Source organism: Molossus molossus, unplaced genomic scaffold, assembly GCF_014108415.1.
Source record: "Molossus molossus isolate mMolMol1 unplaced genomic scaffold, mMolMol1.p scaffold_m16_p_18, whole genome shotgun sequence".
In the NCBI taxonomy this organism is placed as follows: Eukaryota; Metazoa; Chordata; class Mammalia; order Chiroptera; family Molossidae; genus Molossus; species Molossus molossus.
In genome coordinates this window covers 59,352,477-59,364,557 of record NW_023425353.1, presented here as the reverse complement: position 1 = coordinate 59,364,557, position 12,081 = coordinate 59,352,477, and the positions used below count along the sequence as shown (strand labels likewise).

General features: G+C 50.2%; 1 protein-coding gene across 6 annotated transcripts in view; it reads right to left on the bottom strand.

Moving 5' to 3' along the window:
• The window catches only part of TRAK1 (trafficking kinesin protein 1), a 103,693-nt gene that overhangs the window by 40,144 nt on the left and 51,468 nt on the right, over positions 1-12,081 (bottom strand). The gene's annotated exons all lie outside the window — the stretch shown is intronic.

The window sequence follows — 12,081 nt, the reverse complement described above, 5'->3', positions numbered from 1 at the left end:
AACCCCTCTTCTGGGTATCTACCCAAAAAACGTTAAAACACTGATTCGTAAAGATACATGTATTCCTATGTTCACTGCAGTGTTACTTACAATAGCCAAGACATGGAAACAGCCTAGATGTCCTTCAACAGATGACTGGATAAAGCAGATGTGGTACACATATACAGTGGAATACTACTCAGCCATAAAAAAGATTAAATACTGCCATTTGTGACAACATGGATAGATCTTCAGAGTATCACACTAAGTGAAATAAGTCAGACAGAAAAGGACAAGAAGCATGTGATTTCACTCTTACGTGCAATATAAAACAAAAAGCAACAAATGAACAAATAAAACAAACTGACAGACACAGACAACAGAATGGTGGTTACCAGGGGAGAAGGAAGTGGGAGGAGGACGAAGAGGGTAAAGGGGGTCAAATACATGATGACAGAGGAGACCAGACTTTGGGTGGTGAACACACAATGGACTATATAGATGCTGTCTTACAAAGTTGTACGCCTGAAATTTATATAACGTTATCAAACAATGTTACTCCAAAAAATTTAATTTTAAGAAAGAAAAAAAGTGACAGCGAAACTACCAAGGCTACAAACCTGCTAAACCGAAAAGTGGCTTCAAAAATGTGTATTTGCCCTGGCCGGTTTTGCTCAGTGGTTAGAGCATCAGCCCGTGAACCAATGAGTCGTGGGTTCGATTCCGGTCAAGGGCACATACTTCAGTTGCAGTTTGTCCCTGGCTCTGGTTGGGTCGTGTGAGAGGCAACCAGTCGATGTGGCTCTATCACATCGATGCTTTTCTCTGTCTCTCTCTCCCTCTCTTCCTCCCTCCCTCCTACTCTATCTGATGATAAACAGAAAAATATCCTCAGGTAAGGAATTAAAAAATATATATATATAAATATACACATACATACATAAATACATACATACATACAAAAAACATGTATTAGGCACAAAGGGTTGTTGGTTTTGCCAGATTCAATCCACACAGCACTCAGCATCACCTGGTCATTTCCCGGTTCCAGGGAAGAGCCTGAGGCTCTGAGAGGGTGAGCGGGTGGAAGTGACCTCTAACCCCTGCAAAGCCTTGACATTGTGTGTGACATTGTGTGTGGGGCTGGGGGCAAGGCACTAGAGTGGACAGGGATCTGGCTTCATACAAATTCAGCAAAAACAAATGGGTCAGCAGCCCAGCCACCAAATGATCAGAAACACCAACAGGATCTAGACCTCACTAACCACAGAGACCCAAGCACGGGGACAGGGCAGGGTCCTTCAGAAAGCGGCTATTGGTATAATTATGAAACAAACGTCTTACCTGGTAATTTCATAATGGCACAGTCCCCCCTCCCCAAATGGCTTAAATTCTAAGGCTAAGCAACCAGTTTCCATTCCATAAAACCTAGAGTGACAGTTTTTAAATCCACGCCAAAAAGACCTCTACTATTACTGCAACACATGTAAATGCTCACTCTCTCTGACTCTCTCTTAATTTCAGCCTGCGTTTCTCCCATGGCCTTCAGGATGAGCTTGCTGCAAGTCTGCAGGAGCCTCAAGACCAGACTCAGATCAGCAGGGGTCAATGGACCAAGGAACTAAGAGATTTCACACTCTTACTTGGATCCTTGCTGGTGCCTAGGTATCACACCACTCTTGCCCCACCCATCCTCCCTTCCCTTGATATAAAAGAAGCCTGAATTCTGGGCTCTCTGAAGATGGAGTTGCAGAAGCTTTAAGACAACTCCCATCTTCTCAAGCTGCAACCTTCTTCATCAACAAACCTTTCCTTACTCCAAGCTCTGATGTTTTGAATTTTGGCCTTTATGAAGCTTTGGGCACATGAACCTTGAACTGGTCACACACACACACACACACACACACGCACACACGCATGCAGCAATATTTCATTACGTGTATAATTTACTGTGCTCATAAGAGGCCACTTTAGGGCTGTGTGTCTTTGTTCTCCCTTCCACTGGAGGAAAAGCCTGTGCAATGAAAGAAGACTCTGGTCTGCTGAAAAACCTCAGGGTTATTTTATTTGAAATTAATGGCGAGGAACTGATTTGCAGTTCAGCAAACACTGGCAAGGCCGCATGGGTTTTATTTGGTGCAGGAAGGAGTGAATGCAAATGCATTTAGGGCCAAAGTATAAAATTTTTTGAAACCTGCCACTTTGGGACTAAATCATAACTTCTTAGTGACTCCGCATAACTAAGATCCTGGAGAGCTCGGCTTTGGCAATGACCCCCACTGAGTAACATCCCATGCAAGGCATTTGGGAACTGAAGTTACTACTATGTCAAACTCAGGGGCATTACTGATGGCCAGCTGCAAGAGAAATGCAATAGGTCTCTAAATATTTTATTAAATGCAAGTCGAGACCATCTTAGGGAAGGAGCCCAGAGAAATCCGATCGGTTGGAATGATTTTCTAGCTTCAGAAGGGTGACCTAAAATCTGGTTCCAAATCTGAAACCCAACCGACACAGAGCCCTGGGAGCCAGGAGAGGGGGCTCCTCTTCCCTGCCTCTCCCCACTCGGCCCTTCATGGCAGGAAGCCTCGCCCCTGCTGCAGGGAGGTAGCTGGCCTCGGGCACTTCCCTCCCCCGCCTCCCTGGGGGCTGCCGCGTAGGAACAGGCGAGGAGGATTTACGAGGGTTTGTTTAAACCAGAATTGAATTTGATGGAGACAGAGTCCAGCTCAAATTGCTGTAAATAGTTCATTAGCTTGAAGTCACGAGAAATCCTTCAGTGAAGATGCTACGCCACGGACAGGCATTAGTTTTCAAGCTGTTCAGCTGCCATGTTCTGCCACAGAGCAGGTGAGACACTGGAGCCCTCCAGCCAGCCAGCCAGCCGGCCAGGAGGACAGCACCGCTCGCCCCGTCCGTCTGTCCATGGAAATGGACGGCAGCAGCACCGGGCCCTGCGCGGACACCGGTACTGTGAGCACTGCTACCGCCCACCAAGCTCTCAGAGGGCCAGGCCCTCTGCTGTCCAGGAAAACAGAAAACCGGGACACAGTCTGACTCATCTGCTCCCTGTCACCCTAGCATAAGAGAACAAGATCTGGAGCTGCTCTGTCCTCCGGGATTCTAGTAGTCAGAAATGACACTTCATGTTTTATTTTTTATCCTCACCCGAGGACATTTTTTTCCATTTTGTTCAGATAGAATGGAATGGGGGGGGGGGAGAGAGAGAGAGAGAGAGAGAGAGAGAGAGAGAGAGAGAGAAACATGGACGTGAAAGGGACACATCGAGTGGCTGCCACCCGCACAACCCAACCAGGGCCGGGGACAAACTGCAACCGAGGTACATGCCCTTAGCGGGAACCAAACCCGGGTCTCTCTGGACTGCAGGCCAACGCTCTAACCGCTGAGCCAAACCGGCCAAGGCGACACTTCCATTTTTTTTAAGTTAATTTTTTTTGATGTAAGAAATGATACAGAGATCCCTGTACCCTTTACCCAGTTCCCCCCAGTGGTGACATTTTGTAAAATTATATCACAGCCCGGACACCGACACTGATACAGCCCACGTATCCTACTTAGATTTCCCGTTTCGTGTGTGCGAGTGTGTGCACGCATGTGGGAGTGTTAAGCCCTACACAGTGTTACCTCCTACGCAGGTGTGTGCACCCACACCATGGGATCTCTCATGGTGCCCTTTTATAAAGTGAATTATAAAAAGCTTTAAGATACTTTAACAACTGAACCCCCCAAAAAAGTACATTTGGGCCAGTGTTTTTTTCCAGCATTAATCAGTCAGGCACCTGTTGTCACCATGCAGAGTCGGGAGGCGAGGGGTGCCCTTTCGTGTCCAATCGGGGCTGCAGAGAGATGTGGGGACCGCCCGAAGTCCCGAGGCCTTTGACAGTCGGCCGAGCTCTGGAAGGCGGAGGCATCAACGAAAACCACTACTGACTGAGCCATGCAAGTATGTGCATTCTTACTCCAAGTAAGTTTCTAAAAGCACACATACTCCAAACTGGGGGAGGAGGGAATGTACAGATTTACAATATACAGGAAAAAACTAGGAGAGCCATAAAATACTGACATTTGGATGGAATTACTAATTTTCATTACTAATTTGTTTTTGTTGAGAACATGCAATAATGGGGGGGGGGCGGATTACTTAATATATTTTTCTAGAAAATATTCAACTGTCTACAACATAGGGGCCTGGGACCCCTCCCTGAGGTTCCTTTTAAGAGGAAGTAGTAACAGCAGCAGAACTTTCCTGAGCACAATTCCTGTGACCAGGCCTGTTCACAGCCCTCTAAATGGATTATCTCCATCACTCCTCAGCGCGCCGAATGCTACAGGGAGGGTGCTTACTTTCAACCCGTTTTACAAATGGGAAACTGAGGCCCAGAGAGGTTAAACAACTCATCCCATGTCACACAGCTAGCAAATGGTGAATTTCAGAATGAGAAGAGACTCCCAGCAGGGGCCACAGATAACGTTTCTGGAGTCCCTGGCTGTCCTGGGCTTTCATGTGCTTTCCCGGTGAATCATTGTAACAGCTCCGCAGGGTCGGCACTGTTGTGAAGACTACCCAAAAAGGTGTAAGAAAGTGAAAGAACAGCCATAACCTCTATAATGCCACAAGAGAAAATGAGGGTCTAAGGCCTAGGAAAGGAAGTACAACATGCCTACTGGAGCAGAGCAGACAGGTACACCTACGCAGAGCACGTCTGATGGTGTCAACCTGACGTTAAACAACATTCATCATCGTGCGCCAGGCTCTGCACTGAACACGACAGGAAACCCGTTGTCCTGTGGAGGCGGGGGTGGGGCACAGAAAGCAGGCAGCCCGCATGCCTGTCACGGCACCCCTGGCCCAGGTGTGTGAGGCCTGGACAGCCCCTGTAAGGAGTTTGGATGTTTATCATGGGACAATGGGACGCCAATGGTGGGTTTTCAAAGGGGAGTATCCCCACGAGAGTTGTCTTTCAAAAAATATTCTGGCTACAGTGCAGAGAAAAGGGGGGGCAGGTGGGGTGATCAGCGTGTCAGCTGTTGATTAATCCTCGGTTATCCTGGCTGGCAGTGGGGGTAGAGAGACGTGTCCCTTTTCTTGAGAGAGTTAAGAGACAAGACTGGGTGAAAGGTAAATCACCAAGTGTAGGATCTGGGCTTCCTGCTGGGACAAGGGGGCACTAGGTCCATGTCCTGGGTCTGGTGTCCAACTGTGAGACGGACAGGTGAGACCTAAGGTCGGAAACAAGATGGGGTTGCCCCAGCACCATCACTGCCTGGGGACAGCCGCCGAGACCACGGCGGGATAACGTGCCGGGCAGAGGGCTGTCCACACCGCCCAGCAGGAGCCCCACCTGGCAGGAACGCCCTCCCCGGGGCTGAAGGTGCTAGATCTTGGTTCAGAAGCACCTACTCGGAGATAGCAGGTGGGATGATGAGTGGCCCCGGGCTGGCTGACCAGGGAAAGGGAGACCTGTGACTGGGGGGGAGGGGGGAGGGCTCAGCTCCTCAGGCGGGGGCTTTTGTCTAAAAATCAGTAATGCAACTTTTATGTGAATTAAACTGTGCCCCAAACAATTTTGAGAATAAATACTGGCATCCATTTTCTAGTTCCTGTTCAAAAACATGAGATGTCAGCTGAGAAATCCAAAATACCTACAGTGCACAGGCCCTGAACTGAAAAGTGGCCACTGGCAAGCTCAGGGGTGACTGAAATTGAGGCCCAAGAGAAAGTGACACGGGGAGAACAACACCTGGGGGTGGGGGGTGGGGAGGGACCAGGTCAGACGTGGGCATCCGAATGAGCCCTCAGGCAGGGTGGGCAGTAGGCGGGAGGCAGGGCAGAGTGCAGGGAAGTCAGAGACAGAACCCAGGAGGCCCGGCTGGCTGGGTGGAGGCAGGGGGTTCCAGCTCAGCAACCTGGTCTCCCTGGGAACCTGTGTCTTCTCACCTTAACAGGCTTGATAAGGCCCCTTGACACCTTGGTCTGAGAAACAGAGTGAAGAAATAGTCAAACTGCTAAATTACTATAATCAAGTAGTTGGGACACAAGGAAAGGATTCTATTCCTGTTTTAACTGGGAACTTGAACTTTCCAAACCAATGTCAATGCCCAGCTACCCATCAGACCTCCCACCCTCTGAAGGATGAGGCAAAGGATAGTCAGGTATCCAGACCACCTGACACCCATTACCCAGACCACCTGACACCCGTTACCCAGACCACCTGACGCCCATTACCCAGACCACCTGACGCCCATTACCCAGGTCACCTGACGCCCATTACCCAGACCACCTGACATCCATTACCCAGGTCACCTGACGCCCATTACCCAGACCACCTGACGCCCATTACCCAGACCACCTGACGCCCATTACCCAGACCATCTGACACCCGTTACCCAGACCACCTGACGCCCGTTACCCAGACCACCTGACGCCCATTACCCAGACCACCTGACGCCCATTACCCAGGTCACCTGACGCCCATTACCCAGACCACCTGACATCCATTACCCAGGTCACCTGACGCCCATTACCCAGACCACCTGACGCCCATTACCCAGACCACCTGACGCCCATTACCCAGACCATCTGACACCCGTTACCCAGACCACCTGACACCCGTTACCCAGACCACCTGACGCCCATTACCCAGACCACCTGACGCCCATTACCCAGGTCACCTGACGCCCATTACCCAGACCACCTGACGCCCATTACCCAGACCACCTGACGCCCATTACCCAGACCACCAGTCATCTAGAGGTTCACCATCTGGGACCAGCCCAGTGGCTAAGAGTACAGGACTGATTCTTCTCAAGAATGTACTTTTTACTCTCAGAACTCTTAGCTTTTCTTTTCTCTTTGGAACATGGTGGGTACTGCCTGGTTGTGTTTCTGGTGTGCAGACCCTAAGACCCTTGAATACAGCTTTACCACTTATTTCTAGCCAAGGCCCCCGACACTCGGGGTGTTCGTTCAACAGGCCTTATCAACCTCCCCTAGGAACTACCGTCAGCAGAACTCACTTCTCACTCACACGCTGTCTGCTGGTGAAAAGTTGTTTGAACAATAATCTCTCATCACTTCTTAACCTAATTTTGATCCATTTCTCTCTTGTCAGTTTTATATAACTATGGAGGAATAAATGGATATTTTATACACAGACATGTGTGTGTATGTGTATAAATGTATGTATATATAACTACACATACAAATGTGTGTGTATATTTATAAGTATCCCGAACCTTCAGGAGAACACTGTTTCCTTATAACTCAAAGGCCAAGTGGCCAATAGACACGAATGGCGAGATGTCCACGCCTGGCCGCTCCATTTGTCAGGTGGTTTGGGCTGTGTTCTCTCTTATTCTAGGTCATGTCTCTCATGGACTAGAACATGGTTTTCAAATTCTTTTAGAACCCGCTCTCCAGTGTCCCCTTCCCAATAATTCCTCCGCCTATCTTCTGTATCTCAGCATCAGTTCTTCTAAAAATAAATGTTATTGCCCCGCCAGTGTGGCTCAGTGGCTGAGCATCGACCCAGGCACCAAGAGGTCACCGGTTCAATTCCCAGTCAGGGCACATGCCCAGGTTGTGGGCCGAATCCCCAGTGGGGGCATGCAGGAGGTGGCCAATCGATGTTCTTTCTCATCGATGCTTCTCTCTCTCTCTCCCTCTAAAAAATCAATAAAGAAAAAAATGTTTAAAAAATGTATTTTATTGTCTATAATTTTTGTTGTAAAAATCATAGGCATATTGAATTACTTTCAAAATAGTCATGTACCCCCTAGAAATTCCAACATGTCTGCTGGAGACAGGAGCTGGGACTTGGGTGACAGAGCGAAGCATGGTCCACAGATCAGTGGATTTTCCCTTCTCACTGTGACATCAGCAGCAGGTCGGCTGAAAAAGCATCCCTACATTTGGCCCCTGGTCCCACAGGAAGTAAACCTCATAAAACTGTCTGCTCTGTTCAAAGGGACAAGGGGTGGAAAGTTCACAACCTGAGAGTCACAGCTAACAAGCTTCTCATAAAGTCCAAGTGAGTCACCCTGATGCCAAGTCTCCAGGCATGACGAGACAGAGGTCCTTTTTCAAGTCTTGCCTCCATGCTTTTGAATCGAATGTGTCAATGTTCTTTCTGCTTTAAAACCAGCACTGCCACCGCCTACAAGCAGAGCCTCAACCCCTGAGACACACGGCCCACCCTTACCTGGCCCCAGCCTACCTTTCTCACCTCCTCACCTGCCACCTGTGCCCATTTTCCACCCCGGCTCATCCACACCCGACGATGCCACTCTCCGGTGTCTGGCCTGGCACTGTGTGCTGCTATTTCCTTCTGTGGGGACTTTCTCCCTCTTCTCCACCGGGGGCGGGGGGGGTTGCTCCTCCCCACGGCCCAGCGGGAAGACGGTGCCTCCATGTAACCGACCCCTATCTAAGCCTCACCTCTTCTGCCCACTGCTGTGACGCCCGTGCCTTGCACAGTCAGCCTCACCCCGGCAGACATCCCGCCGACATCTAGCCCAGGCTGACTGGGCAAAGCACGTCTGGGGGCCACCTTCACATGGGGGTTTGACCCAACTGCACAGCAGCAACGTCCACGTATCTCGGCCAGACACGTGCTGGTGGGTGAGACACAGGTGTCCCCACACTTGATGGCAGGGAAACTCAGGCTCTGAGAAGTCAGGGGACTCGCCTGAGGTTGCAAAGACTTCACAAGTCTCCTGGGCGCCTGCCCTCCAGAAATAAAAACCTGTGTCCACACGCAAACCTGTGCACAAATGTTTACACAGCATGACTCATTACAGCCAGAAGGTGGGACCCACCCAGTGACCCCCACGTGCGAAGTCGAGAAACACAATGTGGACCGGCCACATAATGGATTGTGATTCAGCCAAAAGAGGACGAAACATGGATATACGTACACCACAACACGTACGTATTGTTCAGAAGCCAGACGCGACGGCCGAGTTGTGTGGTTCCACCCTTATAGAGCATCCAGTCGGGGCAAATTCAACAGGATGAGGGTCAGGGGCTGCCTGGGGTTCCGGCGGAGCGGGACTCACGGTATAAGGCACGCGGGATCTCATAAGAGGAAGGGGATACAAATGTCCTAAAACTGAATTAGAGTGAGGATGACACAACTCAGTGAATTTACTAAAAATTATTCAATTGTCCACTAATCAGCGACGTTTACGGGATGTAAATTATGTCTCGATAGTTTAAGTTATCAAATGACATGCAAACAAGAATCCCTGAACTACTCACACCGTATTGCAACCACTTCCCATCCCCTTATGATCTCAACCTGGAGAGCCACCCTCAGCGGTGCCCTCAGACGGCAAAGCTGTTTAGGAACAGCAGACCCCACAGACGAGCTGCACCGAACAAACGCACAGGAGTGCTTGCTGGCCCGCCCCACAGACCAGATTAGTTTTATTTTATTTTTAATTATTTTCTCTTTATTGATTTTAGAGAGAGAGGGAGAAGGGGAGAGAGACAGAAACATCGATGAGAGAGAACATCGACTGGCCACCTCCTGCATGCTCCCCACTGGGGATCAGGCCCACAACCTGAGCATGAGCTCTGACCAGGAATCGAACCCGCGACCTCTTGGTGCCTGGGTCGACGCTCAACCACTGAGCACACCAGCTAGGCAAGACTAGATTCGTCTTAATTAGATAATTGTCATCAAAAGGTGCTCAGATGGCAGAGCAATTTCGGGAGAGATTCATCAGAAAACCAGGGGCCAGCTCTCTCCAGTTTTTGAGAAGAGTTTGACTTTGACCTCTCTTCCCAGGCACGACACTCTCCTGCCCTTCCCCCAAGGCAGGGCCACTTCTTGGAGGTTCAGCCAAGTCCCTCATGTAGCTGTTGCCTTTCAACATCTACAAAATAATTTAGACTTGACCCAAGAGCCCAAGTGACCTACTAAGACCCATAAGACACACATTAACTGGTTGAAAACAAAACAAAATATAACTACTTTCACAGAACCCTTGAAATGGCGACAGCCACAACGAACCTAATTCTTACCAATGTCCCATGTGCCTTCCCCCCTGGGAGGTGTAAGTCACGTGAAGACAGCGGAGTCTTACGTTGGGCCCAATGCATAAGTGATGCTCAAAAAAAGGGGATGATTTTTTTACTCCCAGACCAGTCTTTGCAAGGAAAGGCTCACTTCTAACCAACAGCCCAGAGAGGGTGAACACACAAAGGCCTGGTGTATCTCTTACCACCCTGAGATAAGCAAGTGTCCTGGAGAGACCAGAGAGAAAAGAAAGGGGCAAGGTCACGTCCAATGTGACAGGGAGAGGAGGAGGCAGAAAGTCCCGCAGAAAGAAGTTGCTGTTAAGGAGAAAGGTATCAACTGATAAGCGGCTGTGTGGTCAGAAGCCAGCACCTCTCGGGTGAAAGGTGCTGGTTTGTCCCGGCCGCCTCGGGGCCGGCCAGGTGGCAGGTCAGCCCACGAGAAGAGCAGTCTGTTGGGCCCTCACCAGCGTCTGCACGGGGCCGGTCTGTGCCCTGGGGGGCGGGAGAGAGGCATCACATGCCAAGAGAAGAGAATGGCTCCACTTTACTGCTTCATCAGCATCATTAGCTGAAATTTCCGTGGACTTTGGTGGCTCACCTTCCCTTGCCAAGGCTGAGAGCAGAAAGAAGAAATGGCCACTGAGTATCTACAACAGCAGTTCTCAAGCTGTGGTTTGGGGGTCGAACGACCCTTTCACAGGGGTCGCCTAAGACACAACAGTAGCAAAATTACAGTTATGAAGTAGCAACGAAAATAATTGTATGGTTGGGGGTCACCACAACATGAGGAACTGTATTCAAGGCTCGCATTAGGAAGGTTGAGAACCACTGATCTACAACGTGCCAAATTTTATATTATTATTTCACTTAAAACCCAGGAGAACCCCATGATACAAATATGATCTCTACTGAACACACCAGGCAGGGAAAGAGGCCAAACGGCTTGTCCAAGGTCAGGCAGGACATAACCATGGACATGTACCTGGTCTGTTAGATGCCATAATCATTCACCCCACCCTACACTGGAACACTCAGTGTTGATCGAGGGTGGCCATTCATCACCAGGGTAGTTAATGGTGATAACCCAAGGGCTCATGTTTGACCACTTGCCATGTGCCTGGCTCTCTGTTAAGTGCTGGGTGTCTGTCGAGTTTACATTCATCCTATGAGGAAAGTACTGCTATTATCCACATTTAGACCTGGAGAAAGTGCCCAAGGCCACAGGGTTATTAGGGAAGGGCCTGGTCTGTTTGACCCCTAAGCTAATGCTCTTAAGTGCAGAGTAAATAAATGAATCCTACCCTCAAGGAACTCTTGGCCTAGCTGAGGAAGTAAAACACATGCATAAATTAACATAACTCAGAGGCACTAGCAGGAAGTGCCAGGTGAGAGGTGCTGCTGGGGAGCTTCAGAGACAGGAAGGTTGGGAATGGCAGGGGGTCAGGGGACAGGGGGCAGAAGTGGGCAGAGCAGCAAGGGGCCCCCCAATACACGGACCATGGGTGAGCTTTGCTCATGGCCAGCCCTAGGATGAAACTGGTACCCACACCCCAGCAAGAGAACCTCCCTGAGCAACTGAGGTCAGTGGAGGCCTGTGTGGGGTTGCCATGGACACTAACAACAAAATCCCAGGCTGGACACAGGTAATAAACCCCATCAGCAATGAGACCTTTGGAACAGTGCGGAGGGCAGTCCTGATGAGCCGGGTAGGCTCCCTCCTCATCTGTGACCCCAAGGGCATCCCAAGAGGGCCACACTGTCAACACAGACACTAGGCAGACCTGTGGCTCCTCCCACGGGGTCACATTCCCACTCCACAGGGACCAGAGGCATCCCATCCGCCTCGGGGAACGGGCACACCCCCACGCAGCTCACTCAGCGAGGCCAGGGCTGTCCTTCATCGCGTGGCTTCTCATGCTTGGCCTTGGAACCGGCTGGAGAACGGGATGGCCCGGCAGGTGCGGCTGTGGCCAGAGCCTGGGGGCTGGCCCGAGGCACACCTCAGGCTCTGGGCTCCCGGTGCCAACGGGCTCTTTTCTCGTCTCTGCTTCTCCTGA